Below are 17,773 nucleotides of genomic sequence, written 5' to 3'. Positions count from 1 at the left end.
GTGATGTCCTTAGGATAGTTAGCTTTAAGTAGTTCTAAGTTATAGGGGACTGATGACCTCAGATGTTAAGCCCATAGTGCTCAGAGCCACTTGAAACTTTTTTTTTCAGCACGCCTTTTTTAACCATTCAATACACTCATAATGGAGGCAAAGGTCTTTATTGACTTCCAGGTTGCTATTGATAAAGTCACGAACACAACAATGCTACACATCAGTTTTGCTGCACGAAAGAAAATCATCTCACCGGGAATAGTGCACATCAAAAGGAGGATCAGTGACACTGAATGTAGGGAAAATGTAAACATCCAAAAGAAAGGCAATACTATTGGCGATTTCATTAACACACAACTTCAAGTATGCAAAATATTTCACGATTGTCTGTTGAAAGAACGGAGTTGCTTGCTATGATACCCTTTATACCAAAACAGCATCGGCATTTTTTACTAATTTGTTTAAAGATATTGCAAACTGATGATTTATGTTTCACATTGTTTACATGTTTTAAGATATTTGTACTTAGGTACGTTTTGTCGACCACTATAGCATGATACTTTCTGTTGGACTTAGTCCATTTCGTCTGAATAAGGTAATGTGTAAGACACTTTCTGTTCTCAAGTTATTTTCTTTTTCTGGTCAATTCAGTGCAATTTTCCCTCACCTTGCAGTATGGTTTATATTTCCTATATGATAAGAATTATTTAATACACTGAAGCGCAAAAGAACCTGGTATAGGCATGGGTATTCAAATACAGAGATATGTAAACGGTCAGAATACGGCACTGCGCTCGGCAACGCCTAAATAAGACAAACAAGTGTCTGGCGCAGTTGTTAGATGTGTTACTGCTGCTACAACGGTACGTTATCAAGATTTCAGTGAGTTTGAATGTAGTGTTATAGTCGGTACACGAGCGATGGGAAACAGCCTCTCCGACGTAGCAATGTATTGGGAATTTTTCCGTACGACCATTTCACGAGTCTACCTTCAACATCAGGACTCCGGTAAAACACAAAATCTCCAACATCGCTGAGGCCAGAAAAAGATTCTGCAAGAACGACACCAACGATGACTGAAGAGATTCGTTCAACGTGCAGAAGTGCAAACCTTCCTGACATTGCTGCACATTTCAGTGCTGGGCCATCAACAATTTTCAGCGTACGAATCATTCAACGAAACATCACCGATATGCGCTTCCGGAGCCGAAGGCCCACTCGTGTACCCTTAATGACTGCACGACACAAAGCTTTACGCCTTGTCTCGGCCCGTCAACACCGACACTGGACTGTTGAAGACTGGAAACATGTTGCCTGGTCGGACGAGTCTCGTTTCAAATTGTATCGAGCTGATGGACGTGAACAGGTTTGGAGACAACCTCATGAATCGATGGATCCTGCATGTCAGCAGAGGACTGTTCAAGCTGGAGGAGACTCTGTAATCATGAGGGGAGCGTGCAGTTGAAGTGATATGGGACTCATGATACATCTATGTTCGATTCTGACAGGTGACACGTACGTAAGCATCCTGTCTGATCACCTGCACCCATTCATGTCCATTGTGGATTCCGACAAACTTAGGAAATTCCAGCAGGACAACGCGACACCCTACACGTCCAGAATTGCTACAGGAACACTCTTCCGGGTTTAAACACTTTCGCTGGCCACCAGACTCCACATACATGAACTTTATTGAGCATATCTGGGATGTCTTGCAACACGCTGTTCAGAAGAGATCTCCACCCGCTCTTACTCTTACGGATTTATGGACAGTCCTGCTGGACTGATGTCAATTTCCTCCAGCACTACTTCAGACATTAATCGAGTCTATACCACGTCGTGTTGCGGAACTTCTGCGTGCTCATAGCGAACCTAGACGATATTAGGCAGGTGTACGTGTTTATTTCGCACTTCAGTGTAGTGCATAAACGTGTGTGCTAATTCATATGTCATAAAATATTATACTTGTTTTGTAAATCAAACTGCCTTTTCCTGCTGCTAGTTCCTTTATTTATCCCATACGCGTTTCGCCTTCTCCTGTCCTAAGGCATCATCAGTGGGATCTATAACGGTACAGTTCTGTTAGTTACAGATTATCAAACAATTCACTTCGCGATTTTTTGTAAAAAAAAGTAATTACTTGCGATTTGCTGACCTGCGTTTCCTCACATCTGGTCTGGAGGTCGCATTACCACTTTTATCACTGCCGTATATTATTTTATCTATTAGTGTAAATAATGAATTGCTTGGCATGTGTACTTGGTCATTCAACAGGATTTTCCCCTCTGCTACGGTTTTATTTATTATTTACACTAATAGATAAAATAATAGAATAATGTTCACAAAAAGGATAAATGTAATAATACTGTGCAATGTAATAGTAATAGAACCCAACATCTTTACACTCACTCATCCATGACCCCTCCCCAGAATCCTGAAACGAAAAGCCAAAACAGGTATCACCAAAGTTTTCAGCCACTCGCTAACAGCTACTACAACCGCTACCTCCCCCCCCCCCCCCCACACACACACACAAATTGCATTAAATTCGGCTCTATCCCCCACTCTCTCTCACTCAGACACACACACGGTATAAACATCATAAATATAAGTTAGTAACGAACATATACTTCGTTAGGTTGGTAACAAATAGGTAAACATACCGAAGAAGATGAAACACGTAAGGAGTCGCAATATTTACACTGTGAAAAGAAGTGTACGACGAAATAGTTATATCAAGTGACAAAAGAACGGTAGTCCACCACCAAAAAGAGTGAGAAACATAGTGAAAAGCGAGAACACAAAGATGTGAATATATGGCAGTGATAATAGTGGTAATGCGACCTCCAGACCAGATGTGAGGGAACGCAGATCAATAAATCGTAAGTAACTACTTTTTTACAAAAAATCGCGAAGTGAACTGTTTGATAATCTGTAACTAACAAAAGTGTATCGTTATAGATCCCACTGATGATGCCTTAGAACAGGAGAAGGCGACACGCGTATGGGATAAATAAAGAAACTAGCAGCAGGAAAAGGCAGTTTGATTTGCAAAACAAGCATTTATATGCTTGCTGCGGAGGATGGCCACACAAACAAACTTATTAAAATATTATTTTTGTGTTATATCTATAAACATTACGTTTGGTCCTTAGAATATTTACAGTGTTAAGTCATCGACTGGTAATATCTGAAATTTTCTGGCCAAAATAATTTTGAAAGGAGCTTAGTGAAATAAAAATATTACAATAAACGCTCAAAAATTAAACGTATCTCCTTCAAAGCCGTGCTTTTACCCTTTCTAAGCATTCATAAGTACTCTTTTAAATCTATAACTGTCTATTACTGATTTCGCACAATAATGTAACATAAATTTCACGGATATCCTTTCGCTGAACGTATGCTGAAGGTATGCAGACTGTTGAACCTGGACGATTGTAGACACGTCACGTTGTTTGACTGAACGATAAAAGCAGTCACATAATTTAAGAAGGATAAACATTCCGAGCCCCTCGCATGCCACTGCCAGCCTCGTATGAATGTATACAGGTGCACGCGGCGCCACAAACTGGGCAAAAAAGTGGAGCGTGACGCAGCAGCGTCGGAGTGACAAGCATACAAAGACTTCTCTGTCCCGCCACGTCTGTGGAACTGCTCTCCCATCGCTGTTGAGAATAATTCGGCGACGCGCTTGACTCTGTACCAGTATTAGGGGATTTATGCACAGATTTCGAATATTTACTTGAGATATTTTTGCCTATCGTAATGCACAAATGGAATTTAAAATCAGCTGAATAATACACTACTGGCCATTAAAATTGCTACACCAAGAAGAAATGCACATGATAAACGAGTATTCAATGGACAAATATATCATACTAGAACTGACATGTGGTTACATTTTCAAGCAGTTTGGGTGCATAGATCCTGAGAAATCAGTACCCAGAACAACCACCTCTGGCCGTAATGACGGCCTTGATACGTCTAGGCATTGAGTCAAACAGAGCTTGGATGGCGTGTACAGGTACAGCTGCCCATGCAGCTTCAACACGATACCACAATTGATCGGCCATCATTGACCAGACTTTTTCAATTGGTGAGAGATCTGGAGAATGTGCTGGCCAGGGCAGCATTTTCTGTATCCAGAAAGCCCGTACAGGACCTGCAGCATGCGGTCGTGCATTATCCTGCTGAAATGTAGGGTTTCGCAGGTATCAAATGAAGGTTAGAGCCACGGGACGTAACAAATCTGAAATGTAACGTCCACTGTTCAAAGTGCCGTCAATGCGAACAAGAGGTGACCGAGACGTGTAACCAATGGCACCCCATACCATCACGCCGGGTGAGACGCCAGTATGGCGATGACGAATACACGCTTCCAATGTGCGTTCACCTCGATGTCGCCAAACACGGATGCGACCATTACGATGCTGTAGACAGAACCTGGATTCATCCGAAAAAATGACGTTTTCCCATTCGTGCACCCAGGTTCGTCGTTGAGTACACCATCGCAGGCGCTCCTGTATGTGTTGCGGCGTCAAGGGTAACCGCAGCCATGGTCTCCGAGCTGACAGTCCATGCTGCTGCAAACGTCGTCGAACTGTTCGCGCAGATGGTTGTTGTCTTGCAAACGTCCCCATCTGTTGACTCAGGGATCGAGACGTGGCTGCACGATCCGTTACAGCCATGCGGGTAAGATGCCTTTCATCTCGACTTCTAGTGATACGAGGCCGTTGGGATCCAGCACGGCGTTCCGTATTACCCTCCTGAACCCACCGATTCCATATTCTGCTAACAGTCATTGGATCTCGACCAACGCGAGCAGCAATGTCGCGATACGATAAACCGCAATCGCGATAGGCTACAATCCTACCTTTATCAAAGTCGGAAACGTGATGGTACGCATTTCTCCTCCTTACACGAGGCATCACAACAACGTTACACCAGGCAACGCCGGTCAACTGTTGTTTGTGTATGAGAAATCGGTTGGAAACTTTCCTCATGTCAACACGTTGTAGGTGTCGCCACCGGCGCCAACCTTGCATTAATGCTCTGAAAAGCTAATCATTTGCGTATCACAGCATCTTCTTCCTGTCGATTAAATTTCACGTCTGTAGCACGTCATCTTCGTGGTGTAGCAATTTTAATGACCAGTAGTGTATTACACTGCTTGACAAGTGCTAAGGAACAGACCCATCGTTGGACAAGAATAATCACAAGCAATGACGTTGACATGAAACACAGTACATAAGTAACAGAGATGGAGTGATATATCCACAACGTAAAAGTGATCAGGTTTTACCACATGGGGAAGCAAGACAACAGGCATAAATAAATATCGTTCATACTGCCAATCTAAAGGTCGATATCGGACTCTCAGTAAGGAGTGCCCTAAGGCACAATTGGCACATGTTATTCATGCTGGCTACTGAACTGTTGTGGAGCCCTTGGGAGCTATTGTCCCAATTCTCTCTCAAAGTGGTTTTCAATTTTTGAACGATTCGCGAAGGGTTTTTAGTTGAGAATCACGTCTACCAGGAGTATCCCAGGCATGTTCTACAGAATGTGGTTTATGTCTGGGCAGTACGCAGGCCATTCCATACATTCAACATCCTCACTTGCTAGTGTGTCCGACACCACACCGGTCCTCTGTAGGTGAGCATTGTCGTCCATAAACAGGAAGTGGGGACCTACCGCACCCCTAAGCAGACGGACAAGATCCAAAACAATCTCATCGCAATACCGCTATGTTGTAACGGTACCTCACGTAAAGATATGGAACGGTGTTCGGCCATTGTGCTTAAGGCCTGCCTACAACCATATCGCCTAGGTCATACCGATGACGTTTATGAACATTCTGTAGTGTGTCACGTGGTCCCCTCTCTCTCTCCACACTGACTGGTGACCAGCTTCACTTGCCACAGTGAAGCGGGATTCGTCAGAGAGTATCACTCCAGTCCACTACTACTGTCCCCAACCAATATATTCCCTACACCAACGAGCTCTTTCTCGATGATGCCGTGGTTGAAGTGGGATGGATTTAACAGGCTTCCGAACATACAAACCAGCCTGATTTAAGTACCGCAAAATTGTTCTGGCGGAGACACTTGTTCCAAGGCCTGCATCGATCTGCCTAGGAGTATGATGTGTGCTCCTTTTCGCTACTAGGGCTGCGTACACTCTTGTGGTGTGGTGATCCATTTAGAGACACCGGCATGCTTTGTTATAACGTTTCCACCTTCAGGGACCGTTTTTAATCGCGAGATGACGCTTTTGGAGGAAGAAAGACATATGAAGGCCACATTAGAAAAAAAAATTAATGTCTCCGCTCCCCAGGCACTCTGTACTATGTATGGTTAGTGGTTTACTGTAAAAATGTGCGACGCCGTAGGAAGGAGTTACGAGATTCTGTATAATACATATGACTTCTGCGAAGAAGGAAAGTAAAAACATGAGTTAACAAGTCTTTTACGACTCACCTAAGTTATTTAATGGCAACATTTTAAACCGGTTGCACTAGATCCATATTCGCAGAACAGTAACACAGGCTTACTACGTGTGTTTAATGACATTACAGAAGCTGTGAGGAAAGGTAAAAGCCATTTTTGCTATTAAGCGATACAGTCGCCAAGAGCAGAGAGTATTGAATTACTGTAGAATACACAGTTTGAATCTGTCAGTATGTGTATGTATGTATGTATGTATGTGTATGTGTGTGTGTGTGTGTGTGTGTGTGTGTGTGTGTGTGTGTGTTTTGACGTGAACTTACACTTACACTTACTGCGCGTGACGCATTATGAGAGTGAATCACAAACATTGCAGGACGCTCGTTAATAATTACTAGTTTACTAAATTCCCATAGTCAATGTACAATATTCAAAGAATCACTGCTGTAGGCAAGTTGCTAAGGAAATTACAACCTGTAAGAAATAATTTTGACACAATTAGTCAACAAATTTCCGCCGTATTGCACAAATGTGTGATTACAGTAAACAACTGCAAACCAACTTGTCACAACAGATCACATTTTGTAACGTTTTTTTTTTTTGGACTACAGTAGGACATTACTGTATCTTCATGAAAGCCTGGCGTGATGTAAAGCGGAGATAAAGCCGAGAGAACTGGATCATTATCCTAATACATTTATTGCAACTGTTTGTCATATTTTTCTTTACAGTGATAACTGTTTTCGTTCATATTATGAAATTTTCAGGTAGTTTAAACCAAATAAAAGACGTGCCAAATTTGATCCTACGTAACTAATATGAAACACACATAAGTACTAGAGCGTGCTGAAAAGCAATGCCTCCGAATTTTGTACTGAGAATAAATAAAACAAGGGTTTATTACTATTATAGGTCTTTATTCTTCATGTCTACATATTTGCTGGCGTCTGCCGCTGGAGGTCTCCGAATTGTAGCGTGTAACATGGCAGTGTACACCGTAGCTATGTCGGTGCGTGAGTAACAGCGTGCTACCGAGTTCCGAATTCGAAGAGTTCGTCAGCACGTGGAACACCCTCTCCTTCTTCATGACAATGCGCTGTGACACCTGCAACATTCCAACGCCTTGGGTTCACTGTGGTCGATCATCCTCCATACAGTACCGACTTGGTTGGTCCCATCCGATTTTCATCTGTTTCCAAAACTTAAAGAGCACCTTCGAGGACTTCACTTTGATAGTGATGAAGCGGTGCAGGCAGAGGTGAGAGCGTAGATCCATCAACAAAGTCAAGCATCCTACAGTAACAGTCAAAACGAACTGGCGTCTCATTGGGAGAAATTTGTTCCTCACTAGGGTGACTAGTCGAGAAATAAATGTGCAGAAGTGAAAAATGAAGATTTAGACTGTTAATAAAGCTTGTTTTATTTAAGAAGCATTAAGAGCTTTCCCATAAAAAATTTGGAGGGATTACTTTTCAGTACACCCTCGTATTATAGCGTACAAAAGACACGTTGTAGCTGCAGAGCAACCGGTAAATTTTATGTGCTTATGCGTAGCCTTCAGAAGTATCACTGCTTACAAAGGTGTGTGAGCGAGCGTATTAAGAGGGTTACCCTCTGTCTGTGATACATCAAGATGATAACGCTATTGTGTCGAAACAAAACAGTTACAAAGATAAGATTACACTCAGTATATAAAGCTAAAAAAAGTGCAAGAGAATCCCGCCGTCCGCATTTCTCGGGGACGCTATATACGTCGTGCAGTCTGCTGCTGGACTGGCCTCGTCGCAGGTCTGGTCCCATCGGACGGTGTAAACAACGTAGTAGCCCAACTGTTTCATAGTGTAATGTGTCTGTAAAATGTTCCCATAAAGCTCACAAAAGCTATGCATCACAAAAACTTGTTGTTAATTGAGCATTTTGTCTGGCTACTGCAAGTGATGCGCCAAAATGTCGAGTTTCTCCTTTGTATCAAGGAAACTACTCTTTGGGACTGTATGCAATATTTGAGCATGCTATTCTGTACTTTGTACTGTATGCTTCGTAAAGTTTGTGTGTGTGTTTTATTTACCCCCTGTCTGTCCTATATATAACTCATCACACTTTGCACATTTTATTTTAAATAATCCTGACCTACCGATTTTTTTCCGCACTGTTGTCGATATTATGTCGCAGACTCTTTTTCATGGAACCTGGTGTGCTGACTGTTATAAAAAAAATCTTGCTATTCTTTGGGGTATGGATCCTCTATTTCTTTCTTTCTTGGGCCTTTGTCCTGCTCCAACGCGGGGTCGGCTTTGTTAAGACGGATTTGGCAGTGTGACTCGCAGAGGGTGGCCGGATGCCCTTCCTGCCGCCACCCCGAAGACTCCAGAATGGAAGTAGTGTACCCCAGCTGTAAGTGTAAGTCATGAAATAGTGCGAACGTTTCCAAATGTCTGTGAGTCGTGTAACTGAGGCGGAACTTGGGGACTAGCCCCATATTCACCTAGCAGGATGTGGAAAACCGCCTAAAATCCACATCCAGGCTGGCCAGCATACCGGCCCTCGGCGTTAATCCACCAGGCGAATGCGATCCGGGGCCGGCGCGGCTACCCGAGTCCAGCAAGCAGCACATTAGTGCTCTCGGCTATCTTGGCGGGTCGTATGGATTCTCTTTAAGCATTTTATATTACGTATTCTTGTTGCGTACGGTATTGTTACTTTTAATATCTTAGTGAATTTTGGTTACATCACTTCTTTTGCCCCTCATGAACCATGGACCTTGCCGTTGGTGGGGAGGCTTGCGTGCCTCAGCGATACAGATGGCCGTACCGTAGGTGCAACCACAACGGAGGGGTATCTGTTGAGAGGCCAGACAAACATGTGGTTCCTGAAGAGGGGCAGCAGCCTTTTCAGTAGTTGCAGGGGCAACAGTCTGGATGATTGACTGATCTGGCCTTGTAACATTAACCAAAACGGCCTTGCTGTGCTGGTACTGCGAACGGCTGAAAGCAAGGGGAAACTACAGCCGTAATTTTTCCCGAGGACATGCAGCTCTACTGTATGATTAAATGATGATGGCGTCCTCTTGGGTAAAATATTCCGGAGGTAAAATAGTCCCCCATTCGGATCTCCGGGCGGGGACTATTCAGGAGGATGTCGTTATCAGGAGAAAGAAAACTGGCGTTCTACGGATCGGAGCGTGGAATGTCAGATCACTTAATCGGGCAGGTAGGTTAGAAAATTTAAAAAGGGAAATGGATAGGTTAAAGTTAGATATAGTGGGAATTAGTGAAGTTCGGTGGCAGGAGGAACAAGACTTTTGGTCAGGTGATTACAGGATTATAAATACAAAATCAAATAGGGGTAATGCAGGAGTAGGTTTAATAATGAATAAAAAAATAGGAGTGCGGGTTAGCTACTACAAACAGCATAGTGAACGCATTATTGTGGCCAAGATAGACACAAAGCCCATGCCTACTACAGTAGTACAAGTTTATATGCCAACTACCTCTGCAGATGATGAAGAAATAGATGAAATGTATGACGAGATAAAAGAAATTATTCAGGTAGTGAAGGGAGACGAAAATTTAATAGTCATGGGTGACTGGAATTCGTCAGTAGGAAAAGGGAGAGAAGGAAACATAGTAGGTGAATATGGATTGGGGGAAGGAATGAAAGAGGAAGCCGTCTTGTAGAATTTTGCACAGAGCATAACTTAATCATAGCCAACACTTGGTTCAAGAATCATAAAAGAAGGTTGTATACCTGGAAGAATCCTGGAGATACTAAAAGGTATCAGATAGATTATATAATGGTAAGACAGAGATTTAGGAACCAGGTTTTAAATTGTAAGACATTTCCTGGGGCAGATGTGGATTCTGACCACAATCTATTGGTTATGAACTGCAGATTGAAACTGAAAAAACTGCAAAAAGGTGGGAATTTAAGGAGATGGGACCTGGATAAACTGAAAGAACCAGAGGTTGTACAGAGTTTCAGGGAGAGCATAAGGGAACAATTGACAGGAATGGGGGAAAGAAATACAGTAGAAGAAGAATGGGTAGCTCTGAGGGATGAAGTAGTGAAGGCAGCAGAGGATCAAGTAGGTAAAAAGACGAGGGCTAATAGAAATCCTTGGGTAACAGAAGAAATATTGAATTTAATTGATGAAAGGAGAAAATATAAAAATGCAGTAAATGAAGCAGGCAAAAAGGAATACAAACGTCTCAAAAATGATATCGACAGGAAGTGCAAAATGGCTAAGCAGGGATGGCTAGAGGACAAATGTAAGGATGTAGAGGCTTGTCTCACTAGGGGTAAGATAGATACTGCCTACAGGAAAATTAAAGAGACCTTTGGAGAGAAGAGAACCACTTGTATGAATATCAAGAGCTCAGATGGCAACCCAGTTCTAAGCAAAGAAGGGAAGGCAGAAAGGTGGAAGGAGTATATAGAGGGTTTATACAAGGGCGATGTACTTGAGGACAATATTATGGAAATGGAAGAGGATGTAGATGAAGACGAAATGAGAGATAAGATACTGCGTGAAGAGTTTGACAGAGCACTGAAAGACCTGAGTCGAAACAAGGCCCCGGGAGTAGACAACATTCCATTTGAACTACTGATGGCCTTGGGAGAGCCAGTCATGACAAAACTCTACCATCTGGTGAGCACGTTGTATGAGACAGGCGAAATACCCTCAGACTTCAAGAAGAATATAATAATTCCAATCCCAAAGAAAGCAGGTGTTGACAGATGTGAAAATTACCGAACAATCAGTTTAATAAGCCACAGCTGCAAAATACTAACGCGAATTCTTTACAGACGAATGGAAAAACTTGTAGCAGCCGACCTCGGGGAAGATCAGTTTGGATTCCGTAGAAATGTTGGAACACGTGAGGCAATACTGACCTTACGACTTATCTTAGAAGAAAGATTAAGAAAAGGCAAACCTACGTTTCTAGCATTTGTAGACTTAGAGAAAGCTTTTGATAATGTTAACTGGAATACTCTCTTTCAAATTCTGAAGGTGGCAGTGGTAAAATACAGGGAGCGAAAGGCTATTTACAGTTTGTACAGAAACGAGATGGCAGTTATAAGAGTCGAGGGGCATGAAAGGGAAGCAGTGGTTGGGAAAGGAGTAAGACAGGGATGTAGCCTCTCCCCGATGTTATTCAATCTGTATATTGAGCAAGCAGTAAAGGAAACAAAAGAAAAATTCGGAGTAGGTATTAAAATTCATGGAGAAGAAGTAAAAACTTTGAGGTTCGCCGATGACATTGTAATTCTGTCAGAGACAGCAAAGGACTTGGAAGAGCAGTTGAACGGAATGGACAGTGTCTTGAAAGGAGGATATAAGATGAACATCAACAAAAGCAAAACGAGGATAATGGAATGTAGTCAAATTAAGTCGGGTGATGCTGAGGGAATTAGATTAGGAAATGAGACACTTAAAGTAGTAAAGGAGTTTTGCTATTTAGGGAGTAAAATAACCGATGATGGTCGAAGTAGAGAGGATATAAAATGTAGACTGGCAATGGCAAGGAAAGCGTTTCTCAAGAAGAGGAATTTGTTAACATCGAGTATAGATTTAAGTGTCAGGAAGTCGTTTCTGAAAGTATTTGTATGGAGTGTAGCCATGTATGGAAGTGAAACATGGACGATAACTAGTTTGGACAAGAAGAGAATAGAAGCTTTCGAAATGTGGTGCTACAGAAGAATGCTGAAGATTACATGGGTAGATCACGTAACTAATGAGGAGGTATTGAATAGGATTGGGGAGAAGAGAAGTTTGTGGCACAACTTGACTAGAAGAAGGGATCGGTTGGAAGGACATGTTTTGAGGCATCAAGGGATCACAAATTTAGCATTGGAGGGCAGTGTGAGGGTAAAAATCGTAGAGGGAGACCAAGAGATGAATACACTAAGCAGATTCAGAAGGATGTAGGTTGCAGTAGATACTGGGAGATGAAGAAGCTTGCACAGGATAGAGTAGCATGGAGAGCTGCATCAAACCAGTCTAAGGACTGAAGACTACAACAACAACACTTCTTTTGAAGCTATTTGCTTCTGCTACTTGCTTGACGAATTCACGCTGCTTTTCGAGTTCGATCAATAGCAGTTTTAAAAGCTTGTTAATCGTGGTAACAAAGTACCCACCTGTATACAGTACGAGGTTGCAGGAATTGCCGCTTATTGTGTTATCCAAAAAATTCGTTTTTCTGTATGTATGGAACATGTGCCCTTGATTATTTTTAGACATGGTTCGGTCTAAAAAGTTTGTTGCTTCATTTTATGTTATATTGTGAAACTTGTTCTTGGATGTTGTTCGTTAAATTTATTTGGCAGGTATTCGATATCTTACCCCCCCCCCCTCCTTTAAACAGCATGATCGGGTCATCGATATCTATTTTGTAATACCTGATTCTGCCTGCGATGTGAGGGTAATTTTTTCGAGATGTGTGAAAACGAAATTGAGCTAACAAATCTGAAAGACATTTTGCCATTGCCATAACCATCAGCCATTTTTTCCCTGTCCGTTACTGAATTCTCCAAGTTTCTGTAGGATAAGAAGTCTGAAAATTTCATGTCAGTGACCCAAAATTTGGGAGACATTTTCTTTGCTTGTCTAACGATATCCATCAAATCATTTGGGTGTAAATTTGCGAAATTTTCCTACCGGCTTTCTCCACTAAACGAAAGTCACTAATATTAGGTGAGCAAGAATGTCCTCATACCAAGAGTTTGTGCTTAATGGCTGAGATTATATGATGTGATCTTGACCTAACTTCTGAGAGTCAATGACATTTTAATGTTCCTCTTGTGTTAGGTACAGCAGTCTGGATATAAAATTATTTTATTATGTGTATAGGTTACAAACTCTTACAGATCTCACTCCAATCCATGAAAAATGTTTGAAGCTAACGTCTTTGAGATTTCCGGAATAAACTCTTTTCCGAGAATTCATAAACGTACCTGACTGAACAAGTCTCCAAACGTACATATTTTGCCGACTGTAATCACGAAGTTTCCAGAAGGAATGAAATATTCTTTCGCCCTCTTCTTCGTAGGGGTTATTGTGCCATTGCAGCCTGCAGCGAGGGTCGTTAACAGGGCGGCTTTTAGCTGGAACTCTTACCCCCTCCCTTGTAGTATACTTCTCTCCACAGCTCCACTGTCGTTGCCTAACATTCCTCTTCCATGTCTCGGTATGTCGAGAACGTCTTTTTCTGGCAGTCTCTGCTCCATCGTAATTGCAGACATTACTGTCAGCTGCTACAGAAGCACCACTTTTTTCAGGCGCTGTGTCATCTCCTGCATTAAAAGAAAAATGTGCTAATATAACATGCAGTGACCGTGAAAGTTCAATAAAATAATGTTATCATGCATTTAAGTTCAACAGCCCAGACTGACTGTTAACTCGTTAGTTAAATCTCAGTTACCAATTTACAAAGTAATTATTAGTTTACCGGAACTAGAACGCTGATGCTCCAGTGCGTTATCTTCCACATCTTCAGACGAATCATTCGTTATCATCAGTCTGCTTCAATTAGACCTCACACATCGACAAAATTAACCATGCAAACTGTGACAATGGTGATGTTTCCATTGTGGCCTGAACGAAGGCTGCTTCCCTACATGCTTAACAGTTTTGCCAATCCGACAGCAGCTATTTACATATTCTGGACATAAATCTTTTATGCTCTGAAAGCAACTTCGTAAACAGTACAAAATGACCAAAAATGGACTTGAGTACCTCGTGGTCTGAACGCCCCATTTCATTTTTTCCCCAAGTAGTTAGCTTTTTGTTAGTTGTCATATTTTGCTTCATAATAACCTGCGTTTCTTTAATCGTTATGGTGGTATATAGATTTTCGATGTCCTAATATGGTTGCCCACACTTTCTTATAAACCGTGACATAATTCACGCACGCAGTGACTTCATGGAGGCTGCGAACAGACGGGTGCAATGTCTGTCGTCGTCGTCGTCGTCGTCGTCGTTGTTGTTGTTGTGGTCTTCAGTCCGAAGACTGGTTTGATGCAGCTTTCCAAGCAGTCTATTTTGAGCAAGATTCTTGATCTGCATAACGAGTGCAGTCTGCATCCGTTTGAACCTGCGTACTGTAATCATCCCTTGATCTACCTCTATATTTTTTATTCCTCACCACTCACATGCACCCACACAAAAACACACAAACATACGCACACACGCACACACACACACACACACACACGCTCACTCAGTCACTCACTTCCCTCCCTTACCAAACTGGCAGTTTCTTGATGCACAATGATGTGTCCACATGACCGATCGTTTCCTTTAGTCAAGTTGTTCAATAAATTCCTTTTTTCCCAAATTTGATTCACTATCAATGGGTATCGTATACACTATTATAAGTATCATAAGTGTGTTTCAAGTTGGTTATGTACTTTCATACTTAGCATTTCTTTTATTTTTTTAACGGATCTGAAGACGATCAGAATATAAACGAACCCGGTTATCATTGGAAATACAAATGTGTCCTAGAACGCAAGAGACGGCTAACCCACAAATTGTTAAAAATGACTTATTGACATGTTTTGATATTTCTGTTATACGATGACGTGACAAAATTCATGGGATACCTCCTAATACCGAGTTGGACCATCTTTGCCCGGCCTAATGCAGTAACTCGACGTAGCATGGACTCAACTATGCTTTTATTCTTCCCCATGTTCAATAGAATTATTGTTTCTCCTGCAATTGTGTCGATATCGAAGATAACAATAGACGCTGCTGGTATACAATAAACATGCAGTTCATTAAACATTCAGAATATTCTTAGTCGGACTTCGTTTTTGTCATAGTAAAAGTCCTATGGAAAATAATATATCAACATCACAATTCTACAAATAAAATTTTGTTACCAGTGTATTTGGATCGGAATAGAACAACTGGGTCTCAGTCTCATCGGAAATCACGACCCTGAATGTCCCAAAATAGTCAAAGAGTTGTTGACTGTTACGTAGATCCAATCTCAGTAGTCAGAACGAGTATGTCTAACGCTTTTGACCCCGGTCCCTACGAATGACAACCAAATTAAGCTGCTGGCGAGTGGAGTTGTCGACAGTGGAATTCCTGTCCAGTAGACAGATTGCTGGCGCGTCAGTCTCTGTGTCGGCGAGTAATTGAATTGCTTCGTGTGAAGGGAGGCTCATTACCGCTAATTGAAACAATCGGACGGCGTTCACAGCTCGCTCCGTAAAAGGACGTGCTGGTAGCCGGCACCACTGAGCAACTCTCTCTCTCTCTTTCTCTTCTTCCCTCCAGTTCTTTTTCCCTTTTTCTGTCTACAGGTTTTTATCACCGGCGTACTCAATGTTCAAGCTACATTCCAAAATTGTCATGTACAAAATGCATTGTCAGATCATTACACATAAAGAAGAGTCTGAGTGTAGTGACAGCGTGCTACGTCAGTCAATCATGATCGTACGTTGTAAGATATTCTGGACAGTCGTTATCTGAAGACATAGTATCGGCAAGGCATCAATGTGACACGACTGTTTTTTCATTACAAGCGAACGCATTATTGTGGCCAAGATAGACACGAAGCCCACGCCTAATACAGTAGTACAAGTTTATAGCCCAACAGGCTCTGCAGATGATGATTGAATTGATGAAATGTATGATGAGATAAAAGAAATTATTCAGGTAGTGAAGGGAGACGAAAATTTAATAGTCATAGGTGACTGGAATTCGAGAGTAGGAAAAGGGAGAGAAGGAAACATATTAGTTGAATACGGATTGGGGGTAAGAAATGAAAGAGGAAGCCGTCTGGTAGAATTTTGCACAGAGCATAACTTAATCATAGCTAACACTTGGCTCAAGAATCATAAAAGAAGGTTGTATACATGGAAGAATCCTGGAGATACTAAAAGGTATCAGACAGATTACATAATGGTAAGACAGAGATTTAGGAACCAGGTTTTAAATTCTAAGACATTTCCAGGGGCAGATGTGGACTCTGACCACAATCTATCGGTTATGAACTGTAGATTAAAACTGAAGAAACTGCAAAAATGTGGGAATTTAAGGAGGTGGGACCTGGATAAACTGAAAGAACTAGAGGTTGTACAGAGTTTCAGGGAGAGCGTAAGGGAACAAATGGCAGGAATGGGGGAAAGAAATACAGTAGAAGAAGAATGGGTAGCTCTGAGCGATGAAGTAGTGAAGGCAGCAGAGGATCAAGTAGGTAAAAAGACGAGGGCTAGTAGAAATCCTTGGGTAACAGAAGAAATATTGAATTTAATTGATGAAAGGCGAAAACATAAAAATGCAGTAAATGAAGCAGGCCGAAAGGAATGCAAACTTCTGAAAAATGAGATCGACAGGAAGTGCAAAATGGCTAAGCAGGGATGGCTAGAGGACATATGTAAGGATGTAGAGGCTTATCTCACTAGGGGTAAGATAGATACTGCGTACAGGAAAATTAAAGAGACCTTTGAAGAAAGGAGAACCACTTGCATGAATATCAAGAGCTCAGATGGAAACCCAGTTCTAAGCAAAGAAGGGAAAGCAGAAAGGTGGAACAAGTATATAGAGCGTCTATACAAGGGCGATGTACTTGAGGACAATATTATGAAAACGGAACAGGATGTAGATGAAGGTGAAATGGGAGATAGGATACTGCGTGAAGACTTTGACAGAGCACTGTAAGACCTGAGTCGAAACAAAGCCCCGGGAGTAGACAACATTCCATTAGAACTACTGACGGCCTTGGGAGAGCCAGTCCTAACAAATCTCTACCATCTGCTGAGCAAGATGTATGAGACAGGCGAAATACCCGAAAAAGAAGAATATAATAATTCCAATCCCAAAGAAAGCAAGTGTTGACAGATGTGAAAATTACCAAACTATCAGTTTAATAAGTCACAGCTGCAAAATGCTAACGCGAATCCTTTACAGACGAATGGAAAAACTGGTAGAAGGCGACCTCGGGGAAGATCAGTTTGGATTCCGTAGAAATATTGGAACACGTGAGGCAATACTGACCTTACAACTTATCTTAGAAGAAAGATTAAGGAAAGGGAAACCCACGTTTCTAGCATTTGTAGACTTAGAGACAGCTTTTGACAATGTTGACTGGAATATTCTCTTTCAAATTCTAAAGGTGGCAGGGAAAAATACAGGGAGCGAAAGGCTATTTACAATTTGTACAGAAACCAGATTGCAGTTATAAGAGTCGACAGGCATGAAAGGGAAGCAGTGATTGGGAAGGGAGTGAGACAGAGTTGTAGCCACTCCCCGATGTTATTTAGTCTGTATATTGAGCAAGCAGTAAAGGAAACAAAGAAAAATTCGGAGTAGGTATTAA

The sequence above is a fragment of the Schistocerca cancellata genome, chromosome 2 (assembly GCF_023864275.1).
Source record: "Schistocerca cancellata isolate TAMUIC-IGC-003103 chromosome 2, iqSchCanc2.1, whole genome shotgun sequence".
In the NCBI taxonomy this organism is placed as follows: Eukaryota; Metazoa; Arthropoda; class Insecta; order Orthoptera; family Acrididae; genus Schistocerca; species Schistocerca cancellata.
Note: the sequence above shows the minus strand (reverse complement) of the source record.